Source organism: Mytilus californianus, unplaced genomic scaffold (genome assembly GCF_021869535.1).
Source record: "Mytilus californianus isolate M0D057914Y unplaced genomic scaffold, xbMytCali1.0.p SCAF_1, whole genome shotgun sequence".
In the NCBI taxonomy this organism is placed as follows: Eukaryota; Metazoa; Mollusca; class Bivalvia; order Mytilida; family Mytilidae; genus Mytilus; species Mytilus californianus.
Genome location: NW_026262581.1, coordinates 48,754,595 through 48,767,467, shown reverse-complemented (window position 1 = coordinate 48,767,467; position 12,873 = coordinate 48,754,595). Strand labels below are relative to the sequence as shown.

The 12,873-nt window shown below is 31.3% G+C and overlaps 1 protein-coding gene and 1 long non-coding RNA gene across 3 annotated transcripts in view; both read left to right on the top strand.

Moving 5' to 3' along the window:
- Positions 1–12,873, top strand: part of LOC127720392 (uncharacterized) — a 173,104-nt gene that overhangs the window by 47,656 nt on the left and 112,575 nt on the right. The window lies entirely within an intron of this gene.
- LOC127720481 (uncharacterized) overlaps positions 1–12,873 on the top strand; it is a 112,853-nt gene that overhangs the window by 2,376 nt on the left and 97,604 nt on the right. The window contains exon 1 of one of the 2 annotated variants that reach the window (XR_007990818.1): positions 10,138–10,210. The exons of the other annotated variant lie outside the window; for it this stretch is intronic. This is a non-coding gene — a long non-coding RNA (uncharacterized LOC127720481). Of the gene's footprint in view, positions 1–10,137; positions 10,211–12,873 lie in introns of those variants that run through there. 2 annotated transcript variants of the gene reach the window in all.

Here is a 12,873-nt window from a genome sequence, read left to right as displayed (position 1 = left end):
TAAGACGTGGTGGATCAGTACGTACTTCTGGTTCAAGGGTCGTTTCTCAATCAGTAGTAAGTGGAGCAATTGGTTGCAAAAAAGAGTGTCATCGTGATGGAGATTGTCCAACGAACAAATACTGTGCAACTGTTAATTGTCACATGATTTGTCGAAGAAGGCCGTCTAATGGATACACACGATGAACAGCACATCACCGAAATCCAGACTTTGAACACTTATTTATTTTTTTTATAAAATAAAATGTTGAATTCAGTTTGTGTTATTGTATAACTTTTCCATACTACAATACAACATATTGATTATTTAGGCGTCAAAGCAATCCTACTCAGAAAAATTGAAACAGCAAAAAGATATAAAGAACTTACTTTAAATAAATCTAACATAAGCAGCAGTAGTTGTCCTTTTCTAGATTTAGACATTTCAATTTCTAAAGGGAAACTCCATACTAAAATTTACGACAAAAGAGGCGATTTTTCATTCCCTATTGTTATTTTTTCCTTTTTAGACGGCGATGTTCCTTTGGCTCCATCATACGGTGTTTATATATCCCAACTCGTTCGTTATACCCGTGTGTGTAGTGATGTCATAGATTTTAACGAACGTGATCAATGCATCACTGGTAAATTATCAAGTCAGGGATTTCGTTACCATAAATTGCTTAAAACTTTTACTAAATTCTTTCATAGATACAAAGATTTGATTAGTAAATTTGGCTGTATCTGTAGAAAACTTATTACAAACGGTATTTCACATGCTAAATTTCACGGTAATATTGTACTAAAAGCGTGGAAATCACTTTGTGATCCGTGTAAACTAATCGAACCTTTAAACAAACTTATTAGTAAAGGTTATCTTACCAATGTTGTAATTAGATCTTTGAATATAGTTTACATTGGCGTAAATATCGATTTTGTCATCAGCAGATTAAGACATAACTAAATTTGTATTCTTTTCAAACGTTTTTTTTGGGATGTATAAATACACATCCACGTTCATTTTCTATATAGAGATTACTCTATCTATATATTATCCTATTTCGACTCTTCAAAATTCAAGAGTCTATCCTAAATTGAGGTAAATTATATGGCCTTCCAAATACCGTTTCGATTCCTAACATCACTGAAGAGACATTTTGGCATTGCACAAGTCATATCTTCTTTGACTGTCCATGACGATAAAACATTAAATTCCTGGGATGTGTTTTAGTTGATTTTAGTCTCTGATGCATGATGTTTTATTATTAATTGTTGTTGGCTTTTAACTAGCTTTCAGTAACAGCGAGTACTCTCAAATCGTACTTTCGTGTTAATTTGACCTGTTGATACAATTTGTAATGTATTTTTGTTATTTAATGTACTTATTCGGTGTTATATCTAGTCTCACTATCTTTAATATATACCACCTTTGATAAGTGTTCAGTATGACGATAAATTTTCTCTTTTGTTCTCGTACTCGGAACAACAAAATTATTTATTTTGTAAAAATTATTTTCGTACTCCATGTATACCTTACAACAAAATTATTTTTATTTACCTGTGTACGTTATTTTATTTGGCGGCATTTTGTCCAAGGTTATGGTTGTCTCTCTGATATTTTTAAATATCTAACCCCTTGTTTTATTAATTTTGTATTTACATTGTGTTATAGATCAAATTTATTCGTTCAGTGTATGTTCACTTGTTTTTGTTCATATGTCTTTTGATTGAGTTAAGTCATTTCAATTGATATTTTATAGTGTGTCTTTCTATGTTGTGATGTAACACTATTGTTTCAGGTAGGGTGAAGGTTGGCGCCTATTAAAACGTTTAAACACGCTGCATTTGTTTGCACCTGTCCTAAGTGAGGAACCTGATGTTCAGTGGTTGTCGTTTGTTGATTCATAAGTGTTTCGTGTTTTTTTATAAAGATTTGACAGTTGGTTTTCCTGTTTGAATGGTTTTACACTAGTCATTTTTGGGGCCCTTTATAGCTTGCTGTTAGGTGTGAGCAAAGGATGCGTGTTGAAGGCCGTACTTTGAACTATAATGGTTTTCTTTTACAAGTTGTGGCTTGGATGGAGAGTTGTCTCATTGGCACTCATACCACAGATCTTATATCTATTGGTTGTTTTGTTTATATCCATTTTATCGATTGGCTCTGCATGTCTGTATTTTTTCGTCTTTGATACTTTTTGAAGTAGTTTTACTTGTCATCTATCGTGTTTTTATGTTTGATTTGCCGTGGATATCAACTTTTTTTCAAAAAAGTCCTTTTTGGCACAATTGCAGTGCAGACCGTGGTTACATTATGAAAGTTTAACAGTGATCGATGTAGACATCAACAATGGTTAAAACATCAATTTGTTATTTTGTAAGTGAGTGCTAAGCGAAAAGTCGATTTTTCAAATTTATTTTTTAAAAGTGACCATTACCATTATTTCCGTCTTTGCCTACCTAACAGAGAGTGCGCAATGTGTTGGCTTCAGAAAATGCACGAACTAAAAGTAAATTCTACGTAATTTCAAATACCGTTTCGATTCCTAACATCACTGAAGAGACATTTTGGCATTGCACAAGTCATATCTTCTTTGACTGTCCATGACGATAAAACATTAAATACCTGGGATGTGTTTTAGTTGATTTTAGTCTCTGATGCATGATTTTTTATTATTAATTGTTGTTGGCTTTTAACTAGCTTTCAGTAACAGCGAGTACTCTCAAATCGTACTTTCGTGTTAATTTGACCTGTTGATACAATTTGAAATGTATTTTTGTTATTTAATGTACTTATTCGGTGTTATATCTAGTCTCACTATCTTTAATATATACCACCTTTGATAAGTGTTCAGTATGACGATAAATTTTCTCTTTTGTTCTCGTACTCGGAACAACAAAATTATTTGGTAAAAATTATTTTCGTACTCCATGTATACCTTACAACAAAATTATTTTTATTTACCTGTGTACGTTATTTTATTTGGCGGCATTTTGTCCAAGGTTATGGTTGTCTCTCTGATATTTTTAAATATCTAACCCCTTGTTTTATTAATTTTGTATTTACATTGTGTTATAGATCAAATTTATTCGTTCAGTGTATGTTCACTTGTTTGTGTTCATATGTCTTTTGATTGAGTTAAGTCATTTCAATTGATATTTTATAGTGTGTCTTTCTATGTTGTGATGTAACACTCTTGTTTCAGGTAGGGTGAAGGTTGGCGCCTATTAAAACGTTTAAACACGCTGCATTTGTTTGCACCTGTCCTAAGTGAGGAACCTGATGTTCAGTGGTTGTCGTTTGTTGATTCATAAGTGTTTCGTGTTTTTTTATAAAGATTAGACAGTTGGTTTTCCTGTTTGAATGGTTTTACACTAGTCATTTTTGGGGCCCTTTATAGCTTGCTGTTAGGTGTGAGCAAAGGATGCGTGTTGAAGGCCGTACTTTGAACTATAATGGTTTACTTTTACAAGTTGTGGCTTGGATGGAGAGTTGTCTCATTGGCACTCATACCACAGATCTTATATCTATTGGTTGTTTTGTTTATATCCATTTCATCGATTGACTCTGCATGTCTGTATTTTTTCGTCTTTGATACTTTTTGAAGTAGTTTTACTTGTCATCTATCGTGTTTTTATGTTTGATTTGCCGTGGATATCAACTTTTTTTCAAAAAAGTCCTTTTTGGCACAATTGCAGTGCAGACCGTGGTTACATTATGAAAGTTTAACAGTGATCGATGTAGACATCAACAATGGTTAAAACATCAATTTGTTATTTTGTAAGTGAGTGCTAAGCGAAAAGTCGATTTTTCAAATTTATTTTTTAAAAGTGACCATTACCATTATTTCTGTCTTTGCCTACCTAACAGAGAGTGCGCAATGTGTTGGCTTCAGAAAATGCACGAACTAAAAGTAAATTCTACGTAATTTCAAGGAGAATATCATTCACCTAAGGACAACGGAGAAAGGTTGAGTGTTAAGACTTTTTCGAGTGAAGCCAAATAATATTTGTTTATAAAAATAGGTATACATGAAACCAGAATAATGTCATAGAATAACGTTTAAGGTGGTACCTAACTCTACAGGGAGATAACTCTGTAAAAATCAGCTAAACGTTTTAATTACGTTGTATTGTTAAGGAAATATTAAGCTTCTCAATGATCAAAATTAGTGTTTGTCAAACTGCTATATAACCAACGAAATTTTTTCTGATAAAGTGGTTGGTTCAAATTTTTTGAAATTTTTATATTTTTGTCAAAGGGTCAAAGTAAACATTTTGTCAAAATTTTATGAAAATTAAACGAGCCAAATTAATATTAGTCAAGGTGTTGGGTACCACCTTAAGGAAATATTTTAATTGCGAAAATAGTTTACCTCAAGAAATATCATGTTTATTTTGTTACTTGATATTTGTACATTTATATGGTCGGTCATTAAAATTTAACGATACATATGAAGTATTTATAGCTTACTTTGTGGTATGGGTTTTGATAATTGTTGAAGGTCGTTCGCTGACCTATAGTTGTCAACTTCTACATCATTACTTCTCTGATGGAGAGTTGTCTCATTGGCAATCATGCCACAAACTCTTATTTTTATATTTGATAGACAGGTAAAAGGGTTCCAGAAGCCCTCTTCGAGGTTCCATATTTGATAACTACCTTACCTCACCCGAAAACTTTTTTTTTATGGAAATTTCAGAGTATCAATATTACATTTGTAAGCAAACATACAGCTTTTATAGCATGACAATAAAAATAACACTTCCCAGTTTATCTGTGCTTCTATATTTATATGGTAAAATAGACTTATCTGGTTCTATTTCGCTGTAGAACATGAAATCAGATTTAATGATGAGATATTGAAGAAAAAAATCATCAAACGGTTTTATAGATATCGAAAAAAGAAATTTTGTTCAATTGGGGTAATGACGAAGAACAACAATACATATTTTAAACAAGCGGAAATGAAATTTGTATTTTGCATACTTAAATTCGTGGCCAACAAATACCAAGAAACTCGAAAGGGTCTTAACACTCAAATAAACGATAGATGACAAGTAAAACTACTTCAAAAAGTACCAAAGACGAAGAAATAGAGACATGCCGAGGCAAACAATGAATAGGATACAAACAAAACAAACAATGTTCACTAACAAAATTTAAGATTACACTTTATAAACAAGAAATTGCACAGAGCGGCAACAATTTAACATAGATAGTTTTAGGAGGAACACAAATGCCCAATAAAGGGTGAGCATCTCCTGCTCCTTAAGTAGTACACAACTTTGTTTTTAGAGTAAACTTCCATTTATCATAGTTTTTGGTGACAAGCTATGAACAAGGACGCGAACTCATCTATGATCTTCAGGACGATGTCAATCAAGTCATGATTGAGTCTGTAAAAAAATTCGAAGAACTTACTCAAATCTTATCATTAAGTTTATTAACCCTTTGGTTCAGTCATGTCCTCTATCAAGGAAATCATGGTTTGAATAACAAGCGCTTGAATGTTTGTTATCTACTAGGGGACATATACTTTACCGGAAGTAGCTTTTAGCATTAAAACTTAAATGGTAGTAAAATCAAAACTATATACCGATTCCGTACGCACTACACCTGTGTCATACATATACATGGAAAAAATAAAAAGTTTGTAAGGCCACACACAAACATACATTTGGTATTGTACAGGGTTGAAAACACCCATAGAATACTGTAAATTCAGAAATAACTGCTTGCATTTGTTATTGCAATATTTTAAATACGGACAAAATGCAAAATTAATTATTGTAATTTTAGGAATATCTTCAAACATATCTGTGTAACAGATATAAGAGTTCGAGTTTATATTATTGAGTCAGTCAGTGGCATTATTCGCATTGATAAAAACCTCGCAATAATTTTCATTAGTTCGAAATCATATTTTATTTATTATTCATAATACTTTGCCATTTCTGAGTACTTTTTATATAATAATAATTAGTTGCCTTCTCTGAATTTTTGTTGTCGAAATGCCTGATGGGAACGTGAGTCTTTGCAAACAAAATGCACGTCTTGCAAATTTACAATCTTTGTATCTTTGATGAGTTTTTACAATCACTGGGTCGATGCCACTGCTGGTGGAATTTTCTTCCCCGACGGTATTATCAGCCAAATATTTGAAGCACTTAGGGCTTTCTACTAGAGGGTATAGATTGTCTTAACCGTATTTGGCACAATCATTCTATATCTTTGGTATATAAAGCTCTTTTACTTCGTATTGAGTTAGGCCAAATGTTTGAACGATACTAATGATTCTCTTACAAACGAAACACGCGTCTGGTGTGCAAAATCACTATGCTGGTCTGTGCACAATTTACACAGTGTAGTATATTTCAAACTCAAACCCCGCTTTCTTTTAAGCCATGTCTTTTCAAACGCAAACTTGAGCAAGCTGCTATCTATAAATTTCTTCTTAGACCGTTTAATATCTGTTCCCAATGCTATGAATGGTCAAACAAATCACATGACTTATTATTTTGGTAAATAAGATTCGACGTATAGTTAACTCAGCACATAAGTTAAGGGGAATGTGTATGGGAAAATAAGGATAACAAATAGAGACCAGTTCATGACTTTTCAACCTGTTTGTTCTGAGTACCTTTTCTTAGTTTACTACTGTTCCCAATTACATCAACCTTTGAATCAAAGATGTATTAATTGGAACCATTTGAATAACAATTTATCCAAGATAAACCGTAATTCGGCCTGAAATGAATTATAGTGTTTACAAATTCCAGTTTAAAATATTTCTTAAAATCTCTTAGTGCCTAACTTTAAACAGGCGTTAAGCTAGCTATAAAACCAGTATTAAGTTAAAAATACGACAGTTGCTTTTTACTCGTTCCGTTATTTGATAACTTTTGATTTTGAAAGTTTTATAGACTTCCCTTTCCTGAATTTATCTTTGAGTTCGATATTTTTGTTATACTGTTTTTTTCTTATCATCTGGTTTGATATAGTAGGTGAGTATCTGATACTCACCCTTTTTGTGTTGGTTTTATTCGTAATTTGAAGATCGATTGAAATGTAACGAAAATATTTCGAGTTACCGCCAATAACCAATATATCCTTAAACTTCATTCTATGATATTATTCTGGTTTCATGTATACTTATGTTTATAAACAAAGATTATTTGGCTATTGCCTTTCGCTGATTCTGCTTTTCTAAAGGGAAGCTTTAGTTGTCCAATTTGCCTAGCTTTCAGCACGTATCCAGAATAAAAAAGTGCCAAAGACTTGTTTGACAGTATAAATACTGTTTAATTAATGTATTTTTTTTGTGTTAAGATTAAATAGAATAAATACAAATCACCAAACTTTTTTTTTCAATTGTTGTATTATTTTTATTATCTGTATTTATATCTTTGTGTTGTTTTAATTTTTCTGAGTAGGATTGCTTTAACGCCTAAGTAATGAATATTTTGTATAGTGGTACGAAAAATTCATACAATAACACAAATTGAATGCAACATTTTATTTTATATAAAAAAAAATAATTGTTGAAAGTCTGGATTTTGGTGATACATGTATGCTGTACATGTTCATCGTGTGTATCCATTAGACGGCCTTCTTCGACAATTCATGTGACAATTTCTTCTGTCATACAATATCCTTAAGCAGCCCAGGAAAGCAGACTTCGGGGGCCCTTTTTCGTTACATTCTGCATTTGCCCAAGGGAACAAAGGCATATTTCAACGATAACAAATTTCAGGTTTAATCCATCATTTTCTACATAAGAAAATGCTTGTACTAAGTCAGGAATATGACAGCTATTTCCATTTGTTAGATGTGTTTGAGCCTTTGATTTTGCAATTTTGTAAAGGACTTTCCGTTTTGAATATCCTTTGAAGTTCGGTATTTTTGTTATTTTAACTTTTCTCATAGAATTACAATTCATAATATACTCTAATATTTCACCTTTTCAAACACATTTGACATAGATACATTTAAAATGAAAAAATACATGCATATCAAAATATATTAATTTGAGTTCTCCTATTATCTACTTTTTACTGAGTACATCAAACCATCAGTTCAGCATATTGTGTTAGCCGTATAAGTTAGTAAGATGTTAAAGAGCTTATTCGTGTAATGGCTGACATAATCAGACAAATGTCTTTCAAATCACCTTTTCAAGTAATCAGTTCCCATTGTGAAGTGATTAAAAGATGGAGAAGATAGAAGAGGAGAAATTAAAAATTCATAAGTAAAAAAAACCCTAATAAAATCATGGCAAAAACTACAAATCGGTAAAAGCACAAACAACAGTTCAGAAAATTATGAAATGAATTATCTAGCGAGGGGACATAATTTATACAGCGGAACGTGAAATTATAGGATAAATCTAGCTTCTTTCCATTTTCTTGCGAAGATGCTGTATAAAGTCTGGCTTAAATAAATAAAGGACAACTCTGCAAGAAGAGAAGTTGGTTCCCATATGAATGGTATTGACATGATTTAAACAAATCTTTCTTAAATTCTCCGTTGATACATTCAAAATCATGAAGAAACTAAGGTTCCAACTTCTCACGTAAAGTTTACCTTAGAAGGATTTGGCTATCACTTTTGAATCCATTTGGTCGTATAGCTCTTTATAAGCCAGGTTCGAAATTCATCCATCCGGCTTTCAAATTTTTGCTTTTGGCTTTGAGCGATCCTGATTGAGGTTAATCCATGAAAACGCTTCGGACGCAAACAAGTTGATAGTGTTATTTCTTTTTTTTTAATTTTTTTTTTATTTGAAGTACTTTTTTTTCTTTAATTGTTTCCACGTTCAAAACAATTTTAATTTCCTATAACTGATGGTGAATGATTTTGAATAGAAATTCAAATAAATTCCAACCACGTTAAATGTAATTTAAGAAACTGTTTTTACTATTCATTTTGAATAAATTTTTATTTCTATATGTTTCTCAGATGACTACAGATGTGTACCAATTGTCGTAACAACATTCCCGTCCTATTTTCCTCGAAATCCCCGATTTAGGCCTGCCCAACAATTTATACTCACGATGAGCAACATGACGGATGCCACATGTAGAGTAGGATCTTCTTCCCTTCCGGGACACATGAGATTACCCAGGTTTTATGTGTAGCTATTTAGATTTCTATGTAATGTTTTGTAGACTGCCGTTTGTATTTTGATTGGTTTTTTTTTGTTTTTGTTTTTAGTGTTGTCAGTTTATCTTTGACGTTTCAATTTGAATATTCTTTCAGTATCTTCCACCTGTGTTAATGAAAAAATGAAATGAAGTGTTCTCCCATCCAACTCTGTAAAACAAATTTTAGGGTTGATACATATGTAGACGTAAATTAAAGAGAATATAAATAGTTTAAATGGTTCGTTATTTAGATCGACTAAAGTGATGTCAAATCCTTTTCAATTTGAGTTTTATGATTATGATTATAACGCACAATGACGGAGCATGAAGAGAAGATCTCGAAGATACATGAAAACCGAGAATTATTTTATTGTTCAATGGTTTGGTGTTAACTGAGAATGGTTCCCGACCTTTTTCGTAGCGTAAGCTCAAGCGTGGTAAAATCAGAAACGCAATGAGTCTAAATAATCGCTGTATTTCTAACAGCAGTTGAATAAAATATCAAGCAACGGGTTTCAAGCAAGTCAATTAATAAACAATAACGTCCATACCATGAGGAAATAAAAGGCTTTCGGTTAGTTATCATTACAACAGTACAAGTCTCTGATTACAACGGAATTAATAACGTGCATATTTAACCAGATTGTTAAAAAGTCAAAACGATATTTCGTAATAACTACATGTATTATTACATAATGACAAATATGTCTGTTGTAGGACAATTTTTCACCTTTAGTACATTTTAAAAAGTAAACATAATCCACAATATCATAGAAATAAGACTTGGTAACATTAAAGTTTATGATGTCATGAAAAATATGTTTGTTGTAGGAGGAAACAAAATGTGTTATTGAACCTGAGTAAATATATCCTGATATATGCATAATCCGCAATTTCGTAGTACTACGACATCGTCGTGACATTTAAAGTTTTTAACTATAATAAGCGAATTCATCATTTGCGGTTCAGTTACAAATTTCCTTGTGTGCATGTCAATCATAAACAAAAAATTGATACGGTATAAGAGAACGATTTTGAAGCAGTGAAACAGTATTCACAAGAAATCCTTCGAATAACTTCAAAGAAAGGTAAGGCTTATAGGTAACAATTAATTATGAATAAATATGATATATAAATAAAACAATAATGCAATAGTGACAAAGAAAGAAGGAAATAAATCGTTATAGAATTAGATTTTATAAAGTTTAAAGCGTAAGGATAATTCAATACTTCTAAAGAAGCATTTGCTTCCTTGGCAGAATGAAACAATTCAATTTACTTTTATAAAGAATAGTATAGTGAAAGTTGTGCATTGTTTACATTTCTGTAATAGAATAGTAAGAAAAAAGTATTATAACAAAAAACTGCCTTTTAAAATCTATCGAAAATGAAAAACCGACTACATTAATTTTTTGAGATATTGAAAATCAATTTTTAAGTGATAGAAGTTCGAGATTTATATTTTGCTTCATTCCTTTTTCTTTTTTAATTTGTTAACTCGTAAAACTATTTCTATCATATTTTTCAAATTTTTAATGTCAACCCAATCTCATGTTGTATAATAAATTGAATATAAATTTCATGATTAATTGCTCCAATTCCTTGTCTAGAAGTTGTTATACTCTATTTTCTTTTGTATGATCAGCTCATCATTGCCGGAATTAAATCGTGGATTTTCAAATATGTTTGGCTTTAGAATCACAGAAGATCAATTAATTGTCGAATCGAGCATCTGACTTGTAAATATTTAGGCCATAATGTCCACATTGAGTTGGTTGTTTCGGTTTTAAATTTCAAAAATATCCGTTTAAAAACAATAAAAGTCGAAATATAGGCCCCCTTCAATCTTTTTCTATTGAGTCTTCTATTTTCAGAATAAATTTTAGAAAAGCTGTTTTCAATCACTAAATTTCAAAGTTTTAACGATAGTGAGGTTTTTGTAATTAACATAACAACGGCTTTTGCAGATATAACCACTAGTAGCACGATTTCAGTCTGAAACGGTCATTTTGGTCTGATCATATCTTAATCGACTGGATTTACCGCTAGAGAAAAACGTCAAGACTTTTAAGAACTTTAAGACGCCGTTCCGATCGATAGTCTCATTAGGTAAATCAGTCCGTTAAGGCATGTTAAGATAAACAAGACTGAATCTTCTAGCAAGCTGTTAAGATCCGTTACGACGGTGTCAGACCAAAACAGACCAAATTTCAAAATTAACGTTCAAAATTGTCAGACCATGTTTAGATCCGTTAAGTATGCCGGTATGATACTACGAGTTACGCCCCTTCTGCTTGATAATGCATTTTAGATCAATATATATATTTATTAGAATGTAAAGTATATCTCTCGAATAAATAAAAAGTAATTAAAGATTAAATCCTCTGTAGATTCTTTATTTCTGTTGTTGTTTTGTTGAGGAACTAATAAATTATTCGTCTATATATGTTGCTTATTTTTTAATAAATGTTAGTTTATTTATTTATATACTTATTAAATGCAAGGACTATGTTAATTGTATACTTACAAAAACGATTGCCATACATTTAACCTAAATATGTTGTGAACCCTGTGTGAAAATGTTTTTCGTATTTGAAAATTAGTAACGGAAAATCTTAAACGTAACCTGAAAAAATAAGAAGATGTGGTATAATTGCCAATGAGACAATCCACAGAAATGAAGCGGAGGCAAATTAACACATGCGTATTTTTGTTTTATGTCAGTTGGTTTAATTCGTTTTCTGTTGATATGTCCTAGTTTACTATTACCGTTGGAGCTGTTTTTTTTTTTATTTTCATGCGAGTTACTCTATTAAACTTGGAACAGCTTTTATTACCATAGCTTTGTACTGTACAATATAATTTTATATTATTAAACAATAATTTATTTTACATAGTGGTGCGTCTAAACACCACCAAGGTCGCCATAGTACATGAAGCTGATCATGATACTGCATTCAGTCTGTGTCGAGACAGTGTTAAACTATAAATAAAGTACCACCGTATAAAGATTTTCATTCAAACAATGTATCCTTATATTTATTTTCTTACCCATATAATATATATATATATATATATATAGTACTTAGTGTATGGCGTAAATTTAAAATTTTCCGTTTTAGTTCAAATGATTGAGTTCAATGGCACGTGCTAGTAATCAACCGGGTCAACAGGTAACAAAATCAATGATCCACAACGTAAGAAAGTACATGACTATTTTAAAATTACACTCATGATTCTTAATAAAAAGGTGCCGTAGGGCTAAAAGTTAATAAAGAATAAATGAATTTATGTATACGTATTAGTATTTAAGCTGTTGATGTCTGACCGTCAGTTTAATATATGCTATGTTTTATATTCAATAAAATAATGAATCTGAATCTATTATAGCTTAGTATGTGTAGTTTAAGGTTCTTACAATATTATATATTTCTAAACACTATACCAAAAGATAATGCAAAATATTTGAGCGCTGCATGGCAAACCATTAGAATAACATGTACAGTTCGGAAGTTTGTTTAGTATTCAAAAGAAACTTTTCGCTTCTCTACTTATATAGTTTAGAGAGTATTCCTTTAATTTGTGTCAGTTATATAAAGTGGTGTGTATTTGTATTCTATTTATTTGGCAAAAATTGTATCACTATACATACATTTTGTATTTCACAACTATATATACTATAAGTTGTGAATTGTGATTGATTGTTGGTTGCTTAAAGTCCAGTGGCAAATATTTCATGCATGTTCAGGAC